The sequence below is a fragment of the Rattus norvegicus genome, chromosome 3 (genome assembly GCF_021556685.1).
Source record: "Rattus norvegicus strain SHRSP/BbbUtx chromosome 3, alternate assembly SHRSP_T2T, whole genome shotgun sequence".
NCBI lineage: Eukaryota > Metazoa > Chordata > Mammalia > Rodentia > Muridae > Rattus > Rattus norvegicus.
The window spans coordinates 152,148,358-152,170,626 of record NC_141536.1 but is presented as its reverse complement, the minus strand read 5'-3'; the positions used below and the strand labels follow the sequence as shown (position 1 = coordinate 152,170,626).

Here is a 22,269-nt window from a genome sequence, read left to right as displayed (position 1 = left end):
GGGATGGATATAGCCATAGCATCAGGATTCTCAGGTTATTACTCAAAGTGTCAAAGCCCTCATCTGGAGACACAAAGTAGATTAGCAGTCACTTGGGACAGGGGATGGAACAAGAGGGTGATGGCAAAAGGGTGCAGGGTTTCTTTATGGGTGAGGGAGATGTCTGTCTGTAGGTGATTACAGCTGAAGGGCACTGACTTGTATTCTTCAATGGGTGAATACTATGTGGTATGTGAATTCATAAAGCTGCAGGAAGAAAACACACATTCTAATTCTAATGGAGAGAAACCCTGCTCATGTAGACACTAGTGCACTGGCATATTATGCCCTAAGCCTTCCTTCAGGATTTTAGATCACTCTTATGAACGTAGTTTCTCAGACAGACAACCACACAGAACAGCCCACAGTGTCTGGGCTGTATGCCCTATGGAAAACAGTTCCTTATTTTTCTACCTTTTCCCCTAAAAATAAGGCAGGTGAGCAGGTGTGCTTTAGTTACACACTTCTGACTGGCTCACTGGCTGTGTAATCCATGCAAGTCACTCAGACTCACAGAACAATCAGTTTCTCCACATGTAAAACAACAGCACCCACTTCCTTAGGGCATTATGAGGATTAAATATGACAGCATGCAAGGTGCATTTATTGGTACCCATGGCAGTGGATGCCAGACTGAACTGAAGCAACATTAGTTTATTTTGTTTTTTTAAGCAGGGTTTTCCCTCTTCCCTCCCTCCCCCCTCCCTCCTCCCTGTTATTATTGTTGTTTTATTTGTTTGTTGTTTGAGACAGGGTTGGTCTGTGCAGTCCTGGCTGTTCTGGAACTCACTCTGAAGATCACCAGTCTCAAGTTCACAGAGATCTGCCTGCCTCTGAGTACTTTGATTAAAGGTGCACGGTGCTCAGAACCAATCAGTGCTCACAATGTACACATCAGTGTTGCTCACAACTGTCCTTGCATAGACTCAAACCAGTAAACTCATGTCATGTTCAGAGCACGCAGGGGTTGAGAGGGATGAGGTGAGAACCAGGTTGTACATTTTATGATGAGAGTCTGGAACATCCCACAGAGTAGCTGCGAGCTTCTGCAATCCTAGGTCACCAATCTCAGCTCACCCTTGGCAGAAATACCATAATCCTGGCACCTGCAAGTGCAGATGGCCTACAGTGCTGGGAATTATCTCTAGATCAAAAGTTCTCAAATTCTAAAGGTCAAAAATACGTTTGACAATTTAAGGAAAACGATGGACATTTACCAAGAAAATGTGTATCTGTAAGCATCAAGGGGTGCTCATGACTATAGGAATCCTGGAGTCCTTCGGTCTTCCCACAAAGCTCAGCAGTGTCAAGGTGGGACAGGACTCTGGCCCTCAGTGTTCCAAAAGCAGCTGCAGCAGAGGCTAAACCCTCTTAAGCTGGACCTGGGTAGAAAAACACCCTGGGAACTAACAGTTGCAAATATGCATCTAGGGGATTCCCAGAGGTCCTAAGTCAGAAGAGGACACAGCCTGGGGTCCTGGGAAGCAGCTGGCAGGCAGGGTACACAGGCTGATGAGCAGGGTGAGAGTACTATTCTCATGGGGGCTTCTCACTAGAGACGGTGGCTCTGCAAGCAGAGAAGAGGCCCAGCAGAGGGGCTGGAGGGCGGAAATGCCTCAATCCTGGGAGTTTAGAGAGGGGAGGAGCGAAGAGGGAGTAGACTGTGCCCTGCTTACAGGAGATGATGGCACTGGAAGGAGGTGGGGGTGAGCTCTGGGGAAGAAGCCGAGTCAAGAGCTCCACATTACACGGTGCCAAGGGAGCAAACCACAGACCATCCCTCAGTCTTGGGTTCTTTACTGTAAAAACAGTGCCATGGAGGACTGCTGCCAAAGTAAAGAAAATAGGTGCTACTTTCTCAAAGTCCTCTCCATCTAAACTGTGAAGAAGCACGGAACAGAAGTACAGGATGAGGACTGGAAGCTCTCTCTGCCAAGAGTTCAAAGCCTGGTCTTAGTACACAGTTATGGAGGGATGTTGAATCTCCTCAAACCCCTAGTTCTTTGCCTGTGAAGTGGGGATAACACTTCCCCACATGCTGAACTAGAAACTAAAAATATTAAGTACATAGTTCTTGGCCCAGATAAGATATTCAAGGCAGGAGTTGCTACCATCCAAAAAATGAAGTAAAAACCTACACTTTTGAGTAGATGAAAAATAAAAGGCATAGAGCTTTTTAAGAGGCCAGAATGAAATGAAATGTTGGTTGCCACCTTCTGGCTTTTGATCGTTGGCCAACTGATGCGATTTCTAGAAGCTTAGGGTTCCCACTCTGTAAACCACAGATAACAACATGAATTGCTGAGTAAGATGCCAGGAAGAACATGGCCCACGATGCATTCTTATTTCTGTGCTAGAGTGAAAACCACTTTCTAGATGGCAAAACAGCTCACCAGGGTTAAATGACAGCTTCCAATGACCTGGATAGATGTTTAAACCTTTTCACCATTATGGTGGTAAAATTAAAAAATAAAACATTATATATTTAGATATTAAATCACCTAAATGATTACCACATTTAGCTAATTACAAGTCTATCACCTCACTTTTGTGAAGAGACAACCTAAGATCTGTTCTCTTAGCAACTGTCAGGCACCCAACACATTGTTACTAGCACTAGTTGTCATTCTGTACGTTAGACTTATTATTGTTATTTATTGTATAGCTGCAAGTTTGGGGTCTTTGGCCAACACAGTCTCATTCCTCACCCCTCACTCTGTTTCTCTAAGTTTTTTAAATTCCACATAGAAAGGAAATCATGTGGAATTTCTTTTCCCCTTGTTTTTCTAAAGATAAGTGTCTACCATATCCACCCTTTCACAAATGACAGTCTACCTTTCCACTTCAAGTAATATGCATGTGTATACAACATGGCACCCCACACACACACACATACTTTCTCTGCCCATTCATCTGTCGCTGGACACTTAGATGCTAACATATCCTGGCTACTTGAACCATGATGCTGTGGTGAACATGGGACCGCAGACATCTACTTAGAAGACTAACTTTATTTCCTTAGATAAATACATGGCAGTTTCTAGATCATGTGGTAGTTCTATTATTAATTTGGGGTGTTATCTTATTTTTGAGACAGAGCCTCACTGTGTAGCTCAGCCAAGCCTCAAACTCACAGCAATCCTCCTCCCTCAGTCTCCCGAATGTGAGGATTATAGGTGTGAACCACCAAACCTGGCTACTTTTAATTTTTTGAGAACCTCTCCAGTTCTCCATAACAGCTATGCTAATTTACATTCCAACATAATGAACAAGCGCCTCTGAGTTCTCCGAACCTTCCACAGCCGTGCTCTGAACACACGTGAGGTGGCTAACTCACTCAGTTAAACTGCATTTCTCTGACGATTGTAGGCTGACATCTGTCAGCCAACTGTATGTTACCCTAAGGAATTAATTATTGGAGTAAAGCAGTGAATGTGTAGTTCTAGCTCTAGGGAGGTAGAGGCAAGAGGACTGTGATTGTAAGGTTAGCCTGGACTAATATAAAGCCCTACCTCAAAAGAGCAAAAAAAGGAAAAATTTAAAAGGCCAGGTATTAAGAGCCATGTGTGTAGCACATGACTAGTGCCATTATTTGGGAGCAGCGGGCAGGAAGGCCAGGAATTAAAGAACCTCTTAGCTGTGGAGAGAGCCTGAAGCTAATGTTGGCTACAATGTTTTTCTTGGTTGTTGTTTATTTAAAGTATCTGTAGGGGTTTTCTGATTCTAGAGAGATATTGCTCAGTAAAGTGTTTACTTAGCATGCACTAGACCCTGGGGTTCTATCTCTGGCACCACAGAAACCAGTGTGACAGTACCAGGGAGGCAAAGTCTCAGGAGTTCAAGGCCAGGGCTCAGTAGTTTAGAGCACTTATTCTTGCAGAGGACCTGGGCTTGGTTCCCAGTACCCACACAGTGACTCACAACCATCTGTAACTCTAGTTCTAAAGGATCCAATACCCTCTGCTGACCACCAGTAGTAGTACAGGCAGTAGGCATGCATGTGGTACACAGACATACATTCAGATAAAAACTCATACATATAAAATACATATAAAATAATAAACACCTTTGATTCCAGCACTCAGGAGGCAGAGGCAGGTGGATCTCTGAATCTGAGGCCAGCCTGGTCTACAGAGTGAGTTCCAGAACAACCACAGGTACACAGTAAAGGATGGCAGTGTTTACCACAAGGCTTGCTAGTTCTAAAATCCTTCTGTTAGCCATGGCCAGGCACATACCTAGTCTTTAGTCAGCATTTGTTTGCTCCTCTCTAAAGGGAACATCATTGGAGGGAGGCCCTTAACATGGGTTGCTGGCAGCTACTGAAACCCTAATATCCTTGTGAGGATTTCAGCAGTACCTTACATGACAAACAGGTAGAGGGATTCCTGTCAAAGCCCTAACTGGGCAGGTCCTCAGAGGAAAGAGACAGGAGAGAGGGAGAGCTCACCATCCTCCAATGGACAGACGAGCAGCTGTGCTCTCAGGGATGAGGGCCTCTACTTGGACTCTGCTTTACACTGAGTGACTCTCTCTGCCCACCACCTCCCCATTCTCTCCAAGGAGATCATCTCTCCCAGACTCTGTCACCATTCCTCAGCAGGGTCCACAGGCAGGAGGAGCACAGGCCCTGAGGAAAGGCTGTGATAGCAGATGGAGAGGGTAAGAAAATTAATGTGGCCCAGTTTCCAGAAAAGTCACCTTTCTAAATCTAACTCACATGGCTCCTGGAATATCACTCGGTGACTCTTTGCTTAGAAGTAACAGGAGCCATTTGCAAACTCCAGCCCTGGCCCGTGCTCTACACGACACAGGCCCATGCACACCCCTGCCTCCCTCTCCAGGCTCTGGGCCTTCCCAGTGCTGCTCCAGAAGGCTGGAGGCCTATAGCCTGTTTGTCACACTCCACTCCAGGCCCCTGTCACCTGCTTCTGCACCCAGTGCAGATAGTAGTCATTCATCTAGTGACCAGACCCTTAAGTTTCATGAGGGCGAGGACTACTCTGCTATTTCTGCTGTGGTATCCAGTATCCACCTCACACTTGCTCACAGACTGAGATAAAAGATATTTTTACAAGACTGTCTTCCTCACACATCCCTGACTGAGCAACAAAAGCACAACAGTCCAGAAGAGATGAGCCAGGTTCCCAAATCCTTTCTGACCATTCTAGTTGTGGCTTAGACCTGGTAGAAATGGTTCAACTGGGCATGGGTGGCTTTTGTTTCTTACTCCCTTCTCAAGGACACCTTCCTGAGTGGGTAGATGTCTGTGAACTCCACACTCCCAACTTGACAATTAGCTGTGAGTCACAGGAGTTTTAGATTTGTGTGCTTTAGGTGAAAAGGTATGGTGATGTACACCTTTCCTCCCACCATTGGGAGGCAGAGGCCAGCCAGGGTAAAACAGTAAGGTTTGGGGGTGGGGGGTGGGGTAGGGTGGGAACAAACCAACAATCATGCTGTCTATTTTAGATTATGTACTGCTATACCTCTCCCAGTATGCCAGAACACCCGGCTATCACTAAAACTATGAGCACTGACCTCTGCGGCCCACTTACACCAGGTGCAGAGTTTGTCTCCAAACAGAAGGTGCCTGCCCCATCCCTCCTAACAGGACTGTGGGGCTGGGCCCATTTCTTTGGACTAGGGTTTACTTTTAGTAACCAGTCTTAAAATGACAATTCCCATAACGTGCCCTGGTTGCTGTAAACACTCCTTTATAATAGATACATGCAGAAAGAATGGAGTCACACCCAGCCTTGCTGATCAGCTATGTATGACTCCCTCTGTTTGGGCACATGGCTGAAGATGCCCACTAAGGCACCGGAAGGAAGGAGGGAAGAAAAGAATGAAGGAAGGAAGGGAGGAAGCTGTCTCTCCAATGCTAGGAAGAAACTGCGTGGATGGGCCTCATGCCTGTGGCACGGCACCATGGTATTATGTAAGCGCTGCTAGGAGCCACCCTGCCTTTTCTTCAGGCGACTATAATTCTTCTCAAACTTCATTTAGAACCTATTAGCTTTCTTTCCTTCAAGCAGGAAAATAAAAAAGGAAAAAGGTGTGTAGGCAAACTTGTGATGTGGTGTACAGAGGTGCGAACTACACAGCTCCCCACCTAGTTTAATTTCGTCTTCCTGCTTGCATCTCTTCAGAGTTTTCACTCCTGATTAACCAGTGTAGAAATCTAAGGAACCAGAAGAGATAAAACAAGGTTAGCGAGTCAGACACACTCTGGGCTGTAAAATGACCACCAAGCCATGAGCACAACCTTCAAGTAGACTGACCCGACGTCAGGAATTGATTCCATGGATACACTCAAGTGAGGAGAAGGTACTGTGTGAAAATGACTGTCTATATGGGGAATGGATTAAGTTCTTGGGGATCAGTATGCCAAGATACTATACAGCCATTTCAAAGTATAATATTCACATGGAAAGATATTTATGCTTTGTTTCTTACAAGAATATTGTGAAATTGCATATATTACTTCTGCTTTTGTGTGGGGACAGTCTTCCTAGGTAGTACCAACTAGCCCCACAATCTTCCCCCTCAGAGCTGAGGTATATGACCCCAGACATGCATATGGGACAGTAAGCTGCATTTGTTTGCAGGTTGTTTGGGGAGGGGAGGAATCAAAACAGGTCTTCAAATTTTCCTGTTTTGGTTTGTCAGACAGGCTGCTGACTAGCAGGAATCCTTTGTGTTGGCATGCAGATTTCAATGACCCTAGGTCAGCCAGGGCTACAAAGTAAGGTCCTGCCTGAAAAATACATAAAGCCTAAATCAGAACACCTCCCAACCCCCAGACCATGCCATCCAGCCCTGGGAGTGGCTGACTGCTGGGAACTGGCAACTTCAAACCACAGCATCTCTGCTCACTGGGGCTGCACCCAGCAGATGCCTTGGCTTCCACAGCTGTGAGAGCAGAAGCCCAGAGAGGGGACATGTGACCGACCACTTCTGAGCCAGTGAGTCAGAAGGAGAGCGCAGAGGCAACGCTACAATAAAGTACAAGAAGCCGAGCACTCACAACAGGCGCCCAGCCCATCAGCTCCCTGGAGGGCCTCTGTGCTCCTAGCGTTTGCTTAATTGAGAATAAAGATTTCAATAAAACAGCAGAATGCCTCCATCTCTACATTTCCTAAAAGCATATTTTGCTTTGCCTCTTGCTGTACTTAACCAATGCCCTGTACGCTTCATTGGCAGCGACCGTGTAGGCCCACATCTCCAGGCCCTGCTGCACTTTTTTCCTCTTTTCCATCATCCACCCAGCCATCACCTTGCCAGTACACGTGATGAATGAATACTGGCTGACAACACAACAATGTTACCAACATGAACGGAAGGTGTACTGGCTTCAGTGCTGCCAATTTTCTGCCTTTAGGCTTGCCACCACTCTCTGGAGCCTCTCCGAGTACACAGGACAACAGGTTTGTTTTGTTGAAACAGGGATTTTGCAACAGAACGTTTACTCCTTTAGCAGACTGTGTACAATTAAAAATCTTATTCCTGGGAGGCTGGCTCACTAGTTGTGTTCAGATGCTGAGTACACACGGCATAGTTCACAAATGCCTGTGTGTCTATAACTCTGGCTCCAAGGGATCTGACCCCCATGGGCACCTACACACACACACACACACACACACACACACACACACACACAATGTGTTATGTGTGTGGTGTGTGTATGCATATATGTATGTATGTGTATTTATATATGTTTTACTCTAAGTTAGTAATATTTATTTTTTTCTAGTCATTTACTTAGTTGAGATAGGGTCTCTCTACATACCCCTGGAAATCACTATCTGCACCAGGCCTGCCTCCAAAACAGAGTTCCACCTGCCTCTGCTGTAGGAATGATGGGATTAAAGGTGTGTATCACGCCAAGCCTGACTTCCTTTTATTTCTTTAATCCTGAGAAAGCTTTTTGTCCTGGGGGGGTGTTTATTTTTAACTTCTTGTTCTGTTACATTATTATACATTTAGTTTGATATCTTTTTTGTTGGGGTTGGGGATTTAGCTCAGTGGTAGAGCGCTTGCCTAGCAAGCGCAAGGCCCTGGGTTCGGTCCCCAGCTCCGAAAAAAAAAAAAAAAAAAAAAAAAGAAAGAAAGAAAGATATCTTTTTTGTTTTGTTTTTTAAAGAATTATTTATTTATTATATATAAGCACACTGTAGCTGTCTTCAGACGCACCAGAAGAGGGCATCAGACCCTATTACAAATCGTTGTGAGCCACCATGTAGTTGCTGGTATTTGAACTCAGGACCTCAGGAAGAGCAGTCAGTGCTTTTTTTTTTTTTGGTTCTTTTTTTCGGAGCTGGGGACCGAACCCAGGGCCTTGCGCTTCCTAGGTAAGCGCTCCACCACTGAGCTAAATCCCCAGCCCCGCTTTTTTTTTTTTTTTAAAGATTTATTTATTTACTATATATAAGTACACTGTAGCTGTCTTCAGATGCACCAGAAGAGGGCATCAGATCCCATTACTGATGGTTGTGAACCACCATGTGGTTGCTGGGATTTGAACTCAGGACCTCTGAAAGAGCAGTTGTGCTCTTAACCGCTGAGCCATCTCTCCAGCTCCTTTGTTTTGTTGTTTTTATGTGCCCCTGTGTGTACACTTCCTGTGTGTCCCTGTGTGTGCAACAATGTTGTGTGAGAGTGAGAGAAAGACAGAGACAGGGAGGGGGCTACGATGCTATCATCCATACACTTTCTAGGTCACAATTCAAAATTTTTCAGTAACTGTATAGTTGGCCACCATCTTGGCTGGTAACTATATATTTTAAAGAAGCTTTTTTAAAAAAGATCTAGGCCAGGGCCAGGCATAGTGAGCATACTTGAGTCCAGCACTAGGAAGGCAGAGGCAAGCAGATCTATATGAGTTTGAGAACAGCCTAGTCTACACATTAAGTTCTGGCCAAGTCAGGGCTACATAGTGAGACTCTGTCTCAAAACAAATAAATTAAAATAAAAATTAAAAGGTCATAATATCCCCCTTCATATTCCTACCACACCACCATGCAGGAGGCCTGACACCCACTGTTTTGTCTAGGGGTCCAGACCGATAGAGGTGCAGCCCCTACTGGCTCAGATGGCAGCGGTGCCTGTAGACTGCAGTCCAGAGCATGGACTGTAACAGGAGGGAGGGAGCATCACAAGAAACACTATAGAAACAAGCCAACAGAACATCATTGATGACGTTAGACTCCAAGTCACCATCCCTATAGTCACGGTTCTCAATCCGGGGCCATCCCCAGAGGGGCCACTGCACTTTGTGAGGAAGGTTTCCTCCTCCACTCCTCTGAAGCGCAGGAGACCAGAAGGTGAAGGAACAAGTGCCTTGGCTGTGGCCACAGCTTCCAGTTGCTTCCAGCACAGCACTGCAAAGCTGTAAGCACAGGAGCTGGAGGGGCAAGCATGTGCTAAGAGAACGAGCGAGGCTCAGAGCCTCTGCTGGCTCCACTGACTGAGGGACCCACAGCCTCTCCACATAGCTCTTGTACCACTTGGCACATGGCACAGTAACTGCTCACCCCACTGCTGCCATCCCTGAATCACAGGACTTGGGAGGTAGCCCCATGATAGAGTGTTTGCCTGGCATGAACTTAGTTTAAACATCAATGCTTTGGTTAAAACAAACGATACAAACAAACAAACAAACAAACAAAAAACAACAACAACCCAGGAATCATGTGGAATTTTGAGCAGGGCCTGGTATCACATGCCTTTAATTTATAGCACAAAAGAGGAAGAGGCAAGAAGATTAGGAAAGGCCAGCCTCAGCTATCTAGTGCGTTTGAGACAGAGGGATGGGAGGTAGGACACAACAATTGTGGGAACGTGATGGCAGCCCTAACCTGAGGGCACTGTGTAACTGCTTGCCCAGGAAGAAACCACTCTGTCCCTGTCATTAATGACACTTCTTTCCAGTTTCCCTGGGTGCTCTAGTTTCTATGGTAATTTATACATGACTCTCCTATGTAGCTAAGGAATTCTGGTACCAGGTACCCCTTAAATAGCCATTGACCTTTGTCCTGAAATACATGAGAGATTCTAGGGCCCTGAAAAATGGGGTTACTGATGTGAGCTAATTAACTGCTTGCACTGGCTTCTGTAAACCCACCATTGCTGTGGGATCAGATAAAATGATAAAATGTCTCTTATAGCTGTCTAAAGGAGCTGAGAACAACTAAGGGCCATAAAGCAATTTTCTTGCCCAGCTGTGGATTCCATAGAGCATGGGATAACTGCGATGCCCACTGTCAGGAACCCTTCCTTTAGCACCGTTTGGCTCTAAGACTGCCATCCTTCTGCTGGCAATAAGAGTAAGTTCATTTCATCTACATTTGAGTCTAAGCCTTCAGTCTTGGCCAGTGGATTCCAACTCCATGCAGTAGGAGAGCCCTCGGCACACATTTACTGGATGACAGAGGCCATCTATGAAGTACATAGAGCTGACCTAGAGCCCTGGGACGTAAGTGTGCATTGACCACCAGATACTTCTTTCTGGGGGGCTCTGAAGGTCCTCATCCTGTCCTAAAGAGCGAAATGGAAGCAGTGGTTTCTTCGAGCATAAACAAAGCTTCTCTTACATTGGGAATGCTGGCTTCATAGAGTGGTAAGTTCTAATCTGTACTTCACAGCTGAGTGCAGCTCTCAGACAAACCATGCCTTTTAGAGGAAGCCAGGCCAGTGCTGAAGCATTTCCGGGAGGTGGTGAGCACAGCTGTGGGCCATGAGTAATAACTGTTCCCAAGAGTTCCCGCCTCTGTCTGTGTAGGAACCACTTCTGGTGCCTGTTATTCAGCTAAGTAGACTGAGTGTGCTCGCTTCTAAAGACTGCAGCGGGCAACAGTCTCTTCCTGCAGCTGCCAGGCCAGGGTCTTCTGCTCCCCCAGGAGAGTAGCACCGCTTTTTTTGGTCTCCATGCTGATGGCTAACTTGAAGTAGAACATTTGGTGTCTAAGTGACAGAAAGCAGCCCTGAAGCCTGGTTTGTAGAGCAAGAAGCATTCCTGTGCAGACACAGAGTCTGTGCACACACCAACACTCTCCCTGGTGTGGTAAAGCAGCAGTGTAGACATGAAGCTTGGGTTTATTGTGTTGTTTTGTCATCATCTTGGTGGTGGTGATGGCGGTGTGTGCAAGTGCATGCAAGCCCACCTCTGCCATGGCGTCGTGTATGTGGAGGTCAGCCTTCCATATTCATTCTGAGAATTGAACTCAGATGGTCAGGCTTGTGCAGCAAGCTCTTTTACCCACTGAGTCACCCTGTTGGCCTTGTGTTTTGTTTTTATTTTGTTGTTTGTCTGCTTGTTTGGGGGACAGTGTCTCACAGTCCAGGTTGGCCTAGCACTCACTCTATATAGGCTTGAGGTTCAGGATAGCCTGAAATTCACGCCCATCCTCTTGCTTTAGCTTCTCGAGTGCTAGGACTACAGGTGTGCCTTGCTATGCCCAGTGCCTCTGGAGTCTGGTAGTAATGTACAGGTGGTAATTTACTGTATTTCATCCACCCCACAGCCTGCCCTGTGGACTGACCTGAGTGTGATCCCAGAAGCAGACAGGCTCTGAAGGAGGAATGAAGAGCTGCCTAGGGCATCTGAGTTAAGAGGGAGAGAAGTGGTGTCTTTCTCATCTTCTCACCGAACTCTGGACTGAAAGCATAGGCAGACTATCAGGGATCACAGAGGCCCACAGTGGTCAAGGGCCAGGAGCCAGGCAGCAGACCAGAGGGTAGACTGGGTGGGGAGTGGTAAGAAAATGAAGCATATAGCCGAAGTCATAGATTTAGACCAAAACATCACTGCCTTCTGACTTTTATACAATACCCCTCCTCAAGTAGAGAGGGACACTGAGCCCCAAGGGGTGACGTGGACAGAAGAACAGTGGGCCAAGCTAAAGGGTGACAGCGATGGCCTATTTCCCATCACTTGCCACATGGGAGAACTAGGGCAACCCGCCATCTTTGTGCCTCTTTCTGTGTAAGAGGGGGAAATCTCTCACAATAAAAGGGATCAGCAGAGCTGAGATGTCCAGCTTTGTACAACACACATTTGAGGAAGATAGGAAACCCACACAGGAGTTCAGCACAGAAGTCCCTTCCACAGCCTACCTCTATTCCCAAGAAAAAACTCACCCCCAGGATGGCACAAAAGGGGTCAAAAAAGCCTTGTAACCACACTATGGATGCACAAACAAGAAACGCAAGCCACCCTCACCTTGCACATGAAAAAGACATGCCAACTCTTTCCACTCCAGTTTCCATGCAGGGACCCAGCAGCCCAAGCCCCATCCTTTCAGAGAAGCATGGTTCACTACCACCTTAGAAAGGGGGATGGCCTCTACCCAGAGTCCCCAGTGCTTGGGACCAGGCTTGGGGTGAGGCACAGAAGAAAGTCCAAGTTTCCCACTGTCCTTGCTACGGGTAGCTACAAGGTCACTATAGATGGCACAGCCACTGGGAAAGTCTGCCGCTTTAAGATAGGCCAACAGACTCTGAGAACTCTCCCTCTAACCCTGACCTTATTTCAAAGAGTTTCCAAACAATACATCCTCCTGAGGATTAGGGTCCCTGATGGCCTTAAAGACAAAGAATTAAGGAGACCTGGAACAACAGCTGACTTTTGCTATTGTTTCCATCCTGGCTGTGGACATCCTTTCTCTACAGCAGTGGTGGCCAGGACCCTAGGTTAAAAGAAAGGGCACATAGGCAAGGACAGCAATGATTTTTCTCCTTCTTTCGCTCATCTTTCTTGACAAACTAAAAACTAGAATGGTAGCTTTTAAGTTCAAGTGGAATTGTTGAGGCTGAGAGATGGCTCAGCAGTTAAGAGCACTGACCCCTCTTCCAGAGGTCCAGATTTGATTCCCAGTGCCCACATCAGGTAGCTCATACAAACATCTTTAACCATGGTCCCAGGGGATCCCATCAATGCCCCCTGGGGCTCAGAGTCATACAGGCATGAGTACACAGTTGCACTAGTAAGAATTAATTTAAATGAAAGCAGAATTGTCTCTTTCGTCTATGTGCCTAGCTTTCTACAGATTGTAGATCACAGGGACAGGCCAATGGAGACACAGGAATTGAAGTTACCCAATAATTATGTACATGGAGCTCGATTGACTTAAGAAAGGAGTTCAGAAGAATATGGAAAGATTTACCTCCTGTGAAGATAGGCAGGGGAGTCATAGTAACCATCTGCTATGGTAAAGGGTTGAGCACTGAAAGGGTGTTAACTAACAGTCATTTTGTCTAAGCCCCTCCTAAATGTTTGTAGACACCAACTATTTTCCTCTTTCAGGCACATCAAATCTGTAGAAAACCATAAAAATTCACAAGTAACTTAATACTGCCTGGGGTGGGTGTGTGTGTGTGTGTGTGTGTGTGTGTGTGTGTGTATTGTATGTATGTTCATGTGTAGGAGGGAAATTCACTTGTGCCTGCCTGTATCTCTATGTCCATGAGTATGTAAGCCAGAAGCCAGCCTCAAGGACCTGCCTCTGTTACACTCTACCTTCTTTAATGCAGGGCCTTTCATTAAACCTGGAGTTAAGTGGGTTGGTTAAGCTGCTAGTTGGTGAGCTCTTGGGGTGAGTCTGTCTCCATGCCCCCAACTCTGGCACTATGAATGCACTCACCAACATTTCATCAACGCTAGGCACCTGAATTGAGGCCCTTCTCCTTATACAAGCAAGCACTTTATCCACTGAGCCATGCCTCTTGCCCACTGTCCTCTTGATTTTCCCACGTGGCTAGTTTTAGCCATTTTGGAATACTAAAAACCTAGGGTACTTTGCTCCAAACACTATAATGGTCAGCCTCAAAGAAAAGAAGTACACATAGGTTCATCTGGTTTTGTTCCCTCATTTAGGTACAGCAAGAAAACTCAGGTCCAAGTGTATGAAATGCTTTCCTTGGGTGGCTCTTTATGTATAGTACAGTGGCTTTACTTTTTGGTGGTGCTGGAGAAAGAAATCAGTGAAGCCATATATATAGTGGCAAGTGTCATACCTGGGCCACACCTATTTGATCCCTGCCTTTTGCCTTCCAGGGCTGGAATATTTCCCTCTTAGCTATAACTTCTCAAATATATTTAACCTGCTTGGCTTAAACCTATTTGCAGCTCATGTTTCAGGGGATCCTGTGCCCAGTTCTGCCTCTGAAGGTACCAGGCATGAAAGATACAGGTAGATCTCTAGCATATACATGCAGGCAAAACATTTATACACATAAACAATATAATACATACACAATTTAAAATACATTAAGGATTCAACCTGCTACTTGGGGAGATGGGCCGCAGCCTGCCATAAACCACTCTAAACCAAATGTGAGGGCCTCAGCTGAGACCCAGCAAGGGACCTAGGGCGAACAAGCCCCGACCACCCCTGCATGCAGAGTGGCTAACCTGTTGGAAGTCCTAAAAACAGGCTCCAAGAGAAAGAAAACCTAACGCCTTACATGCCTCTTTACTTTCTAGACAAACAAAGCTTTAAAAGGAAGCAAGGAAAAAGCCACAGAGCCAAAGCTAAAGATCACTCCTTCACAGCCCACCTAGAGTTCCCCACACAACTGCTACAGTATATGGGAGATAGCTTCACAACCTAAGCAAACTGGCATTTAACATCTTACCAGCACTCGAGAGGCAGAGGCAGGGAGATTAGGAGTTTTAATATACCAATTTTATATATGTGAGACAAGTCTTTCTAGAATTTGCAAAACTTTTTTCATTGGAATTTTAAAAAGTATTTGTAATCAGAAAACTAATAAAATTTTACAGACAGCAATTTCTAAGATTAGACTTGGCCTTTTAGCCTGTATGTGGGCAAGAGGGTGCTCTGAAGGCTGTAGAGACTGTTGCAGCTATGAGGAGAAAGTCTCCAGTGGGGATGGAGCCTGCCTGTGAGAATGAGGCTCGCACTCTGCGGCCTTGGACAGCTGCAGGGAAGGCTGCAATGTCAGAAGCAGTCGTCCATGCACCGTAATACAGAAAAAGACCCTTTGTGGGCAGCAGGCCGGGGTGATGGAAGGTAAGGCAGCCCGGTTGTACTCACAGGAGCCAGGTCTCCAAGCACAGAGGTCCCAGGTCAGAAGGATAGGTAGGTAGAACAAGAAGCCAGAGCTCAGAAGGGCAGGGCAGGTGGGGCAGACAGCTCGCTCCTGCCCTTTCTCTCTCCCTGTTTCTCCTAAATGAAAAGCACTTCGAGGTTTTAGTGGGTGTTTCCCAGTCTCTGGCCAAGTAAGTCCCCATTTGTTGTAATCCAATTCTCGGCCTGATGATGTCAACCACTCAACCCACTTGCTCAGTTTCCACCTCTCTGTGCACAGGAGAGATCCATTTCCTTTGGACAATGAGCCAGAGGGCTGTAACTGCATCCCAGGCCCGTCACATTCGCCAAACATCCTTCCTTCAATTTTCAATGCTGCGGCCTCAGTGACAAAAAGCTTCCTATGTGGCCGGTCAGTGGCCAGGACTCCCAGCGTAAATCTCTCTGCTTCTTAGTCACTGGGAAGACTGGCAGCCTGCATGCTGCTGTGCTCCCATTCACTTCTTTGGGGTGGAATGTGCTAATCAGGCAGAAGCCCTCTCTGTGTCCCCACCTCTGCCCCTCTGCCCAGTCCTCCCAGGTGTTTCATTTCTCTAGCCTCCTAGGAGTGTGCTGGGCACGGTGTGTATGTGTCCTAATGCTCCTATGAATACACACAGAAAAGGCTGGTCACAGCACTGGTCTGTTGCCTGGAGAACTGGCTTCGGGGCTCAGCCCTGCCTCATTCAAGTCACTGGTCTTTGATTTCATCAGTAAAATGATAACATGGATGTCTTCCCTGTCTGAAACTCCACTGGAAGCTAGTGTGTGCAGAACTTATTATCAAATACATCTTGGAGTTTTTTTACTCCAGGCTAACAACCACATGCCTGAGCAGGATGAAACCCTGGCCCAAGATGCCTGGCCTTCTGGGCTCCCAGGGACCCCTTTATAGTGGAACTAAAACATTTCTCTGTGAGAAAGCCCAAAAGAATTCAGCGAAGGAGTCCCAGAGGGCATGAAACACGACAACAAAACTACTAGATAAGATAAACAAGTAAGAGAATTTAACTGTCCTTAGGGACAAACCCAGCATGGTTAGGCTACATAAGAAGAATGTTGCATGTGCAGTGTGTCCACCAAGGAGAATGGCTAACCTCTTGCTCTTGCCTGTGAGCATCAAGGAGACCTAGGCAGGGTCTGTAAGCACCGTGAAGAGTCAGAGGCAGAACCTGGGTCCTACATGGCACACCCCAACTCCTCAGACCCCAGTCTCCATCTCTCAGTTTTCCTAACTTAAAATGAGATGCTAGTGGCTTTAATTTTTTTTTTTTTTTTTTGGTTCTTTTTTTCGGAGCTGGGGACCGAACCCAGGGCCTTGCGCTTCCTAGGCAAGGGCTCTACCACTGAGCTAAATCCCCAACCCCAGGCTTTAATTTAGGATCATGGAAAACTGACACTTACAAGGGGACAGAGATAGCAGTCAGTACAGACCAAGTATGCTAGCTCACAGACACTAGTTCTCATTGTGGGATATCATCTATTTTGATTCTCACAACACCCCTAGAAGAATTATTATTATTACTCTCTTTCCTCAAAAAGAAAATGAAACAGACATTATGTGATTGGCTTAAAGTTACACAGCTTGAAAACAAAAGGGCCAGAACTAGAAACTGAGGCTCTTAACTCCTAAGTCAGTGAACATCACACATGTACCAATGCTATTTTTAAAACACATCCCACCCAGCTGATAAGAGAAGCACTTACCAGGTCAGAGGGTGGGCTTACAGGCTTTGTGACCAAAATACCAGGTAGTTTTTAACTGCCTCTCCCCAAAGGGGCATAGCAGACCTGTGTATATGCTACTTTCACGGAGATGGAAAGTTAGGTGGAACACTGTCGGTCACAGCTCTTTATGGTAGATGGGGGAAGCTGTGCCTTTGTAACTTAATAGGAATTTTAATAAGTTCTCAGAAAACTGATGTTTATCAGGACTCAAGCAAACAGTCTCTTCTTGTGTGTGTGTGTGTGGGGGGGGGGTGTTGCGATTTGCCAACCAGAAGGCTTTAGACAAGTTGGTGAACTGTGGTGGAATAAAATCCACCAGCTTGAGAGCACAGGAGAGGTGTGAGGTCCTGCAAGCCCTGCCTTCCTCCTACTGTGGATTACCTAGGGCAATCTGTCTGTGCCTTGGCTGCCCAATGAAGGGTTCGATCACAACTTCCCCCAATAAAGTCTTTGTGTGTGCTGTATATGAATTCATGTTTGTGTAGGTATGTGTATACATGTGTACACATATATATGGAGACCAGGGATATATGCTGGATGACTTCCTCAATCACTTTCTACTTTATTTCTTTTTAGATTTATTTATTTTATTTCATGTATATAAGTGCTTTGCCTATATGCATATATGTGTTCTATGTGTATATCTGGTGCCTACATGGATAGGTCAGATGAGGACATTGGATCCCCTGAAATTGGAGTTATGGCTGGCTGTGAGCCACAGTGAGGGTGCTGAGAACCTAAACCAGGTTTTCTGTAACAGCAGCAAGAGCTCTAACCACTGAGCATTCTCTTCGGCCCTTCCACATCATTTTTTGAGATAGAGTCTCTCACTGAACCTGGAGCTCACTGATTTGGCTAGGCTGGATCGCCAAAGAACTCCAGGGCTCCTGTCTCCACCCCACATTGGGGTGACAGATGCAGTCATACCTCACTTCTACGTGGGTGCCAGGGTCCTCATGCCAGCGTGACGGTCATTGTACTTACTGAGGCATCTCCCCAAGCCCTTCTAGGTTCTTGTGAGGATTAAGTGACTGACACATACTATAAGTACAAAAATATTTGTCAAAACAACAAAAACCAACCAACCAACTACAACAAAGCCCAATGTCTTAATAGGAAAGACATGATTTTCTAAGTCGGACTTTCTTTCATGGTTCTCTGCCCTCGTGATGATTCAGTAAAGACAGTGGAGTGACAGGGTGACCAAGCTGAGTAAGAAGAATCGGAAGAATGGCACCGAACTTCTCCAGAATGTCAGGCTGAGTCCTGCACAAAGGCCCTCTGAGAGCTGCTCTCGGGCAACCCTGCCTGGAGGGGCTGGAGACTGGCCCACTGCTTAGCTGTGTCTTTATCCCACAAGCACAAGGGGCATCAGGAAATAAGGTTGCATTCATAAGAAAGTTCACTTTACTGTCACCACCCTCTAGCTTGGAACAAAAATAATAGCTCATTTACAAAGCATCAGTTGCTTCAGCACGTTGCCCTGACTCTTGCCTTGTAGTTCTGTGGTAGAGTGCATGAAGACAGAATGCTAACACCACCAACCTACAGGCATGGCACACTCATGCTGTCTCACAGCTGACAACAGGAGAGACACATGTAAACCAGGAGCACACACAGCCAAGCCCCATACACAAGTCATTTCGTGTAATCCGAATGTAGATCAGATGGTCAGACAGGGGTTCTCATGTAGGACGGGCATGGCAGTGGGGGAGGGATGAGCTTCTCAAAAGCCCAGGAAGGAAGCGGCAAAGGCTGTGCTCTGTCTCAGGGATCTCTAGGGCCAGGCAGGGCCAGACAGCCCTGATGCTCTCACCCCTCATGCTACTGCCTGTGAAAGGCCTCTCCTCATTCAGCAGTATCAACCCCATGTTGGGGAGGAAAGCAAGTGCAGAACTCAGGGGCTAACAGAGTCCTGCATGAGAAAGCTGCCCTTTACACTGGCCTGCAAGGGCTTGGTCTGCCCTTTCAACACCCTCAGTGCTACCTTAGCCTTTTCTCCTGTGAGTGGCCTTCATTTCCAGGTGAGCATTACTCCTTTGCTAAAGTCTTAAGGGGAAGATCTGTTTCTAAGTGATATTTTGTATGGATCATGAGACACCAAGTAGCATAAGAAAATCCATAAACACAAACATTTGTTGGATGTTTATTATATGCAGGTGACAGTCTATGTGTCTGTCTACATCAGCTCACCAATCCCCACAGAACTCCTGTGAAGGAGGCAGAAGGGCTGTTCCCTCCATTTACACAGGCCAACTGGGCCATCTGTTCAGTTAGCAATACACTGGTATTTCTTGTGTGTGTGTGTGTGTGTGTGTGTGTGTGTGTGTGTGTGTGTGTGTGTTGGGAGTGGTGTTGCTGTTTCTCCTAATGTTTTTAGACTGGTTCTCACTCTGTAGCCCAGACTGGCCTGGAACTTGTGGCAATCCTCCTGCCTCGGGCTCCCAAATGTTGCCATTGTAGGCATGTGCCACCACAGCTGGCCACAGCTATCTCTAAACAGGAATGTATGCATGAACAGATTCTGGCTATCCCTATTCACTTTCTTGATGCACAGAGCTGATGCAAACTGCATGCTGTTTTGTTTGTTTTTTCTAGCTCTGGCTGTTCTGGAATTCACTGTGGAGACCAGGCTGGCCTTAAATTCACAGAGATCAGCTGACAGTGCTGAGATTAATGGCATGCTCGACTATACCCAGTTGTGCATGCTTACTTTTAAAAAAAGAAAAACGTGCCCCTTGTACAGCCTGTGCCCTGTCAAAGGCAGGCTGCAGATGTGACATTTACTTCTTCATTGTGCCACAAAGCTACAAGGCTATGCTTTTTCTAGATAACAGAGAAACATGCTGAGATTTACAACTGCAAGGAGAGCTTCTTGCCATTAGCTGTCCAGTAATAACAACTGCTTATGTGAAAATGGTAATCTACAGAAGAACAGGGGGAAAGACAAGAAAACTATCTGTCTGCCTAGCATGCAGACATAACCAGAGAGCCTCCTAGTGTACAGATCTCAAAATCAGGTTTGAAATCGGAAACGTGAATCATATGAGAAGCCATACAGTCAACCCTACAAGAGTCACAAAGACACCTTCAGTATTTTTACTTGAACTCAGCCATAAGCCATGCTAGCCCTTGAGTTCCCAGGGATCAATCTTCTCACTGTGGCTAGTAGGACACAAGCCACCACCCCTGGCTTTTTACATGACTTCTGGGGATGTGAGCCTCGCTCCTCACAGTTGGAAAGCAGGCAGTTTACTAGCCGTATGGGAGTGTCCTCCCAGAAGGCAGAAGGTTCTCCTGAAGCTGTACAACCTACAAGTTTAACAGGAGGCGGTTTGACGACCTTGAGTCTTACCAGTGCCACTCTGATTGCCCCGCCCTCTGGTTCTGATTAATCAGATCCCACATTAAATGTCACTTTCTTGAGGAGGCCTTGTTTGGAGACACATTAGCTCCATGCTCTTAGCTCATTCCTCCTGCTGTGTTCTCCTACCACAGTGGAAAGGCCAAAACATCTCTGATATATCCATTCCAAGAGCCTCAAACAGCTCTGGCTGGAAACACCCCCAACACACACACACACTGATACCCCACACACAACCCACACACACAGGAAAGGACAATGGAGAGGGAGACACAAGGCAAAAGGGATGTTGATTCTAGAGCAATCCTGGAAGTCCAATGTGTCACTAATTAGGAATCCCAGAAAAGAAAAGGCAAAAAAGAAGATAGGAAAGAATCCTTAAAAATTCTGAGCGGTTTCAAGAGGTGGAGGAAGACAACCTTCAAGCTAAGAAGAAAGGAGAGAGCACCAGTGACAGCCGCTGAATCTTGCCCAGGTCTGAAATCCCCACACTTGGGAAGGTGAGGCAGATGCTTGCTGAGTTCAAGGACAAGCTGAGTTATATAGTGAAACTTCTTTGTTAAAGAGTAATACAGACATATATGGTCTTGTTTAGCTCTGACTAGAAAAGTGAATATGGAAGCTAAGTGGAGATCTTTGATAATAATAAGGGCTGTTAATTATTGCATGCATGAAACTAAACATAAAAAACTGGGTTTTGTTGTTTGTGGGGGTTATTTGGGATAAGGTAGTTCAATGGTAGAGGGCTTGTCTAGCTGCTGTGAAGCCCTGGCTTTGATCCAGGCATCATAAATAAACAAACAGGCCATGGTGGAACATAGTTGCAACCCAAGCATTACGGTAGAGGAGGGAGGATCAGAAATTTAAGTCAGACTTCAGCTACACAGTGAGTTTGGGCCCAGCCTACACTATACGCGACTGTATAACTGTACAAAATAAAATTAGAAGGCAGGTGATAGTAACATAAATGGTTACCTCAGAGTGACAGGGGCACAGGAGAATGAGGCCTTTCTGGACTCAGTTTATTTTGTTTCTTAAACTGGGCTTGGCCAGGCACGGTAGCACAAAGGTTTAATCTGAGCACTTGGAGACAGGCAGGGGGATCTTTGTGAGCTCAAAGCCAGTTTGGTCTACACAAGTTCTAGGCAAGTCAATCTCATAAACACAATGAGACCCAATCTCAACAACAACAACAACAACAACAACAACAACAACAACAACAACAGCACTTGCCCATTCATTCAGTGGTATCTTACCTGTACTTTAAATGTTTATCTTGTACTATCAGTTACTAGAATCAGCTTTCAGCAGGGCCTTTTGTTAAGGCCAACATCTATGCAGCCCATGTAACTTCATGGTTAAAATCCTCGGTCACCTAAGGATGTAATGTAACCACTGCTGTTCCTGCCACTTTGCCACTGCATTCTTAGTTCTAATTGTCACAGCAATCCCCCAAGGACCCAGTCTGATATCATCACACCTTCCCTTCACATTCTGCTACTTTGGTAGAACCCAGGAAGTAATTTTACAGAAATTTTCTCATCAAATCCATGGAAACAGGGAAGTCAGGAAGTCAGGACTACCCTCATTTGAAAAATGAAGAATAAAAAAGTAAATAATTTGCTCAGGAATTCAGATTTCCCGACCCCGTCTCTCGTGTTCTTTCTAGCAGACCTTTCATCTGCTGCAACCCTGCATAGGCATTTGACTCACAGCCACTGTGAATGAATACAGTTGAAGGGAGACGAGAGCAGGCAGAGACAATGGAGAGGAGACCCCACCACAAAGGAAACAGAGTAATCAACCATGGAGTGTCCTCGGCTGCTCTGTCAGCATTCTGTATGAGTCTTGAAGGGGCTCTGGAAATGCCAGCAGCCAGAACCTGGCACATATACCAGCTGTTGGTACAGACTGCTCAGAGTTCTGATAGCTGGTACCACTCTTGTTGGTTCCAAGAGAAACAGCCATGCATGTCTCTGCTCTGAAAGATGCTGCCTGTGCCTCCTCAATCTGCTTTAGTCTAGCCATGTGGCCCAAGGCTTTTAA

At 46.1% G+C, this 22,269-nt stretch overlaps 1 protein-coding gene across 12 annotated transcripts in view; it reads right to left on the bottom strand.

Moving 5' to 3' along the window:
* Positions 1–22,269, bottom strand: part of Pkig (cAMP-dependent protein kinase inhibitor gamma) — a 67,588-nt gene that overhangs the window by 16,031 nt on the left and 29,288 nt on the right. For 3 of the 12 annotated variants that reach the window (NM_001401793.1, XM_087650000.1, NM_001401795.1), the window contains one exon: positions 6,155–6,223. The exons of 5 other annotated variants lie outside the window; for them this stretch is intronic. The gene's annotated coding sequence lies outside the window, so the exon portion shown is untranslated. Of the gene's footprint in view, positions 1–6,154; positions 6,224–15,098; positions 15,237–22,269 lie in introns of those variants that run through there. 4 more of the 12 variants (XM_087649979.1, XM_087649984.1, NM_001401797.1 and 1 more) reach the window with 3 other exon arrangements.